This window comes from Canis lupus, chromosome 17 (assembly GCF_048164855.1).
Source record: "Canis lupus baileyi chromosome 17, mCanLup2.hap1, whole genome shotgun sequence".
Lineage (NCBI taxonomy): Eukaryota > Metazoa > Chordata > Mammalia > Carnivora > Canidae > Canis > Canis lupus.
In genome coordinates this window covers 13850644-13857366 of record NC_132854.1, presented here as the reverse complement: position 1 = coordinate 13857366, position 6723 = coordinate 13850644, and the positions used below count along the sequence as shown (strand labels likewise).

General features: G+C 45.1%; 1 protein-coding gene across 8 annotated transcripts in view; it reads left to right on the top strand.

The window, feature by feature from the left end:
- The first annotated feature begins 541 nt into the window (after positions 1-541).
- The window catches only part of MBNL2 (muscleblind like splicing regulator 2), a 161857-nt gene continuing 155675 nt past the window's right edge, over positions 542-6723 (top strand). The window contains exon 1 of one of the 8 annotated variants that reach the window (XM_072782586.1): positions 542-928. The gene's annotated coding sequence lies outside the window, so the exon portion shown is untranslated. The remainder of the gene's footprint in view (positions 929-6723) is intronic. The other 7 variants (XM_072782583.1, XM_072782589.1, XM_072782587.1 and 4 more) reach the window with 7 other exon arrangements.

The window sequence follows — 6723 nt, the reverse complement described above, 5'->3', positions numbered from 1 at the left end:
AAGCACACCTAATCCTCTCAGGGGTGCCTGCCAACAGGACAAAAGGGTAATGTGTGCATATCGGATGCATTGTTCAGAGTTCCCTAACTGAAGACCCCAGCGGTGGAAAAACTTAGCTGAAAGCTGTGCGGGCTACAGCAATTAACCACTGCAGTAACAGATGTTCTACAGGGAAACCGTGTGCGAGGGGGTTAAGCATGTTTTGATTTTGAATATGCACTTGGGCTAACACATCCTTCCCCCTAATGGAAATCATCTGGAGGATGCTCTGGAAGGCATTCCTTCCCACGGCCGACGTGGAATTGTTTCTCCTTGAAAAACAAATACATGCTTTGTCGACTGGGAGAATGACTTGGGTTTCCTGTGCAACCTGGCTCTCTCTTGAATCTGCGGAGTTGGTCTTTTCCAAAGTATTTACGGTGCAGCCGCAAGCAAGCTTAGGGCTGGCTGTCTTCAAGGGTGTTTTCTCCAGCTACCCCTCTCTCGGCTCTGCCAATTATGTGCCACTTTGTCTTGGTGCTATGATTGCTTTCTTCTGAGAGGGAAATTCCTCTTTCATCAGTATGGATGCACTGTTTTCACACACTGCAAGCGCCGTGTTGCTGTGTCAGTCATCCTATGAGGACCAGTTTCGGAGGAGCAGGGCTGACGAGCTGGCTGCGGATTGGCGGCCCAGCGCTGGGAGGGCCCTGCCGGGAGGAAGGGCTGCAGCTTACAGCAACAGAGTTTAGACTGTCTTTGCTTCATCATCTGAAGGCAAAATTTTCCAGATACGGCAGACGGCTCGCAGAGTACAATACACAGGGAATGAGGACTATTTACATGGAAATTTCTTCCTCATGATGCAGCGGAGAAGCCTCGGCCGCCTGATTCTTCCAGATGTTCCCGGGGTTACTGTAAAAGGGAAAAAGAGGGACAGCTAAACAGGGTAAGAGAATCACCCCCCCCCCCTTTTTTTGAATGTTTAAAGAGTTTGCTGCAGTATGCTGCATTCCATGTGTGTTGCTCAGGGAAGCCAGGGAAACCGGATTCCACTAATTCAAATGTAATACTTGCAGGGGACTCTGGAGTTTTACGTAACATTCGGATTTGGGGAAAAAGAAATGGCAAAGCTTGACTCTATGCCGCCTGTCTGGGGGTGAGGCATAAAACGAGTTTTTATTCGGAGAATAGATCTGTTTATCATTCCAAAGAACCATTTGAATTCTGGGGAGCGAGCTTATTTTCTTGCTATCGAAAATTTTCACACTGCCGTAGTTAACTCCCGAATAAATAAAGTTTACGTGGACCCTGTTCTTTGAAAGGGGGCTTGTAATTAAGAAGAAAAAGAAAACTTCGTGGCCGATAATCATCGGTCGGGTGTTCGGCTGAAAATACGTCTCTTTATTAGAAATTAGGGAGCTACCTCGCTCTGTAATGCCAGGGCTTTGAGTTTCCAAAGCACATTTTTTAACAAGCTAGCGAGAAGAGGTAGCTTTCTGACAAGTTTTCGATACTGTAGTTCAATGTTTACATTTCTTTTTCTGGCATGTCTGAGCCTTTGTTTCCAGCTTAAAAGTGGAACCATTATATTCAAAAGTAAAGCTAGGTTAATAATGCTTACTGCAATTATCTGATCTTTATGCATTTTTAATGAGAACACACAGCCAGCAGAATAATTTAATGAGGGCAGGCTAGCTTTTAAGGCTGTGTCTTCGCTATGCCGAACCATATCAACTTTCTTGCCGAGAAGCAGCAGGGAGAAATGATGGAGATTTATTTTTAACACACTTGGCCCAAGAGAAGGAAATGATATATTTGTTAAAGAATTCTTTCTGCCCTTTTCCGTTTTAAATTTCTGCCAGGCATGAGGAAACTGTGCTTTTTTGTTAGGCCTCGGAAGCATGTGTTTACAATAAATGTGTAACATTTTTAGAATAGTTAGCAAGCACTGAAGCGAAGAAAAAAAAAATCTGACTTGCCTAACCACTACCACCGCGAATGTTCTTCAGGAAACATCACTGTCCTTTTAAGAGACAAAGGTTAAGTGGGAAGATGTTTGTGGATCTGTTAATACATGAATCTGGGGGGCTGATAAAGTAAAAAAAAAAAAGAGAGAGAGAGAGAGAGAGAGGAGGGCATGCTTATAATCTGTAAATAAGATGAAGTTTCTCCGGCTATCCTGACGGTTTTGTGAGGGCCAGTTCAAATATTCATTTAAGGAAGGGCAATGCCACGTAGATTCTTCTAGACCTACTGTTTTTACTTTCAAGGAGAAGTGCAGGACACTAGCCCAGAACTTCTGACGTCATCCCCCAACTATTTCTGCTGTGTGTTCTTTTATTCAGGCTTGTGGAGAGGAATATTGCTTTATGTCCTGGCCAGGAACATTCTGACTCTCACTTGGCAAGTCTTGAGTTATGTCTTCATATTTTAGCCCGGCCTTTCTAAACCCTAAAGCAATCTCCAGCATAAATAGGGCATCTTCTCCTACCTGCCTCACGTCGGGCGGGTCCGAGCAGGTTCTCTGCAGGGTTCTGGCTGTGCTGGCAAGAAGCCCTGGGGAGCAGAGCAGGGCTTTGCTTCTGGCCCAACTCCCCCTGGCACAGCCCAGCGCGGCCACCTGGGTGGACAGTGCCTGTGGCCTCCTTCCCAGTTCCCCTAGAGCCACTATTTAGGACCAAGGTTAGGCCACCAACTTCGTGGCTGGTCGTGGTGGCAGGAACAGCTGCTTTTCCATAAAGAGCACCATGTCCTAGTGCAGATGGGCTGAAGGAAGGAAAGTCCAATACTGCAGGCTGATAATCCATGTCACAGGTGGTAACCTTGGTCATAGAGATCAGGCGGAGGTTAGTTCTTAATACAGGGCCTTTTAAGAGAGAATTTCCATCAGAACAGATTGGAGTTCTGGGGAGTTCCTGGTTCTAGTTGACATTTCCTTTCGTGCTGCCTGTGTAGCCTTAATAAGCCAGCATACACCTCAGTTTTTCTTTCTCCTGATAGAACTGAGTAATACTTGCTACACTTTCTCTCATCATGCTAGCATTTTGAGGGGCCTTGACCTTGTACCAAAAAAAAAAAAAAAAAAAAAAAGTCGTTTGTCTCTTGCTACAATGAGCTATTTAAAGTACAAAGGGTGAAAACCTCTGTATTAACGAAACTGTTGGCAAATGCCTCAGGGTATTAAGATAGTCGTATTTCCAGAACCCTTCACTCTACTTCGTGCTCATGTCAATTTTCTAGGGATATTTATTCTTAGACCAACAAATAAAATTTCCGAGGAAATCAGAGCGTCGGTGCTTGCATTTTCTCCATCGATCTGGTATAGTATACTAGAAGCTGTGCCAACCAGCATATTTCAGACACAGGCCTTGTAGTGCCCAAAGCGTTTCGTGCTATTTTTGCTGTGACTTTGCATTACATTTGTGAAAGTGGAATGAATAAGAGAGAAAATAAGAGGAGGATATGCTTGCAAAATATACCGGTTATGTAGCTTTACTGGTTAACAGCCTGCCTCCTCTCTGCTAGTTGTTTTAATTTGCTGTTGCTATGGTGAAAACAAATCAATATCACATGGCGACCAGCCAGTCCCGCGCTCAGGGAGCGCCATCGAGATTCAAGATCAAGTACTCAAGATTCCGAGCAAGAACTGGGAGACGAGCGTTTAGATTTGAGTTTAAGAGAATTCCTGATGCCTCAGTCTTGCAGGCATTCCCGCTCCCTCTCTTCCCGCACTTTCTTACCCATAACAAGAGAAGATGGAGAAGAAGGCATCGGGATTTGTTTACATTTTCCAAAATGACGAAACCTATCCGCGCAGAAGTAGGTTGGCAACGTTGCAAGGGGTAAAGGATTCTGAGTAATGAAAGGTGGTAGAGCTGTGGGGCATGTTGGTCGTTGAAGACATAGTTTGGGGGCCTTTAGTATCTCCAGGTTCAGGGTCAGAAACAATTACTGCTGTCCTGTCAGGCCGAGAAATCTGGCAGCTCCAGGGAGCAGGTGGGCGGTGGGGGCGAGGGCCTTGGCAGGAAGGTGCGGGGTGTAAGCTCTCCAGGCCAGCCAGGAGCAAAGTCGGGGAGCCGTAGGTCGAGTCAAGTCAGGCAAGCTCCGGAACCCCAGGGGCAGAGCAGCCAGGGTTAAGGGCCCTCAGCTCCTTGCACAAAGCTGGCCAGCAGGCCTAGCAAGGAAAGAGAGGAAGGGGCTTTGAAGGGAAGCCAAGGGGTCACGCCCCCAGGCAGCCTCTCTGGACCGGTCAACTGCATCTCAGCTGCATCGGATGGGCAGGGATCTCTGGCCCTGGGGAGCTGGGAACTTGGTATTTCACACTTCGGGTTTCTCTCGGAGGAACAAGGCAGGAAGACTTAGCTGGGCTTTGTAAATTAGTTGCAATACTGTGTTTTCCTCGTGTCTTTTTTTTTTTTTTTCTGTTCTTTCTTTCTCTTTCTTTTCTTTTTTTCTTTTGCTTTTCCTTAGGTCAGTTTTTTCTTATGTTTTGTTTTTTTAATGTGCACAAACTGTTAGTTGCAGCTGTGGTAATATTCATTGTAAGGAGTCTAAGGTGGCGTCATGGCTGGGTCTGCATCAGGCCTCCAACTGCTCTGCATTGTTTAGCTCGGGCTAGTCCCGCCTCTTGCTGAGAGTGAAAACAGGTGTGAAAGGTAAAGCCCTAGGCTTTCTTTTGTGAACCTGAGCCACAGGCCCGTGGACAAACTTTCAGTAGGCCTGCTCCCCTCGACATGGCAGGAACGCCTGCTCATAAAAGTGGACCTACTGACTTACCTTAGGGCTCTGACAAAGAATGCATTGTCTAGGAGATGCTAGGTCAGGATATTCTATCAATCAGTCAACAAGTGTTTATTAAACACCTCTTGGGTTCTCTGGCTTTTGCTATTTGGTTAGAACGAGTCAATGACCTAATACCCGACTTAGTGTATGTGCGAAATAAGGGGGCAGAAAGAAATGATGCAAAGTTGTACGTTGTAAAGACTTTTATAGTAAATTTATTGGCTAACATTAATTTCGCATGAAGTATCAGGCATTCATTGTAGGTTTCAGACAGTTCTTGGTGTTCAGGGGGAGAATGAGGGAAGGAATTTTGAGTTTTAAATGTCTATATGTACTTTCTTCACCTCTGTTATGCTTCTCAGCATAAATGCTGTTTAAATAACATACAGAGATGTAAGAGGAACAACAGACAAATGAGAGTGCTCTGAAAAATCCCAAATATGAGACTGCTGAGAGCAATCGCCCAGTCTCAGCCAGCCGAGATTCAGCCCCGAAGTGATTGGGGAACATGGATGCGTCATCTAAAAAGCCTTAAACACCAGTCACCAAAAGGAAATACTAGACCCTCTCCCACACTCCTGAGCCTCGGGTAACTGGGGAGCCCCTGATGCAATTATCTTGCCATTCCCAATCCCAGCAAGGAAACCTGATTCTCGACCCTGGAGGTTTAAACGTCCCCCTACCTAACTACCCCCCCCCAAAAAAAAGTTACTTAAAAAAAAATATATATATACATAAATATATATGTATATATATTTCTCCCTTTAAACAAACTTTTTGCTTTGTTTTTTTAAACATTTTATTCACTTATTTGAGAGAGAGAGAGAGAGAGAACAAGGACACAAACCAGGGGGAGCGGCAGAGGGAGAAGGAGAAACAGACTCCTCAATGAGCAGGGAGCACGATGCAGGGCTCGATCCTAGGACCCCGGATTCATGACTTGAGCTGAAGGCAGACACTGAGCCATCCAGGTTCCCTCCCCGCCCCCCCCCCTTTTTAAAATTCTAACATCTCTATGTATTTTCTGAGTGTAGACAAGCTGCAAGGTTAGGGACCCAGTTTGGGGAGCGCTGAGAGGGCAGACCAGGATGTAAATGAGCCTAAAGAAGTCTTTTTAGTTATGAGTCTTGGCAGGCAGATGGGCAGTTCTAAGGTTTATGAGCATCTTTGTGAGCTGGCTGCTGTGAGAGCTTTGGGGGTGGTGAGCCCCCCTCAGAGGACGGAGAGGAGCCAGGAAACACCCAGCGCGGCAGGTCCTAGGTCTAAAGCATTTGCAATCCACAATCGCTGGGGAACAAGATACTTACAAACAAGATAAGAATAGGTCAGCACACAAATGTCTTCAGAAGGATAATTAACATATGTATAGTTTCTTACACTTGACAAAGGGCTTTCACAGACATTATCTCAATTAACAGTTCAAAAAGAGGGTTTAAAAACCAGGAGCCTAAATTCAGAGCACTAGGTAAAGCTCCTGAAGAGAGGAGTTATACCCTGGATTAAAAACAAAACAAAACAAAAAAACGAACACAAAAACACACACACACACACACACACAAAATAAAAATAAAAACCCCCCAAAACAAAAAAAACTTTTATTCATTTTTATTTTTACTTATTTTGTTAAAGATTTTATTTATCTATTCATGAGACACAGAGAGAGAGGCAGAGACATAGGCAGATTTAGGACCCCTGGATCATGACCTGTGCCAAAGGCAGATGCTCAGCCACTGAACCATCCAGGTGCCCTATTCATTTTTATTTTGTCTGTGGTTAGACGACTTGAATTTTGAAGAGCAGGAAAAACTTCTAAGTGTCCCTGTTACATGTATGCATGTCACTGTCTCCTGTCCCCACAACCCCTTATAACTAGTACTGTAGGCAGTTTAGTTGCCAGGCAGAGCAAGAAGAGAGGTTGATTGGCTTTGCTTTCTCAGCTTGACTGCTCAGAAGGCATCA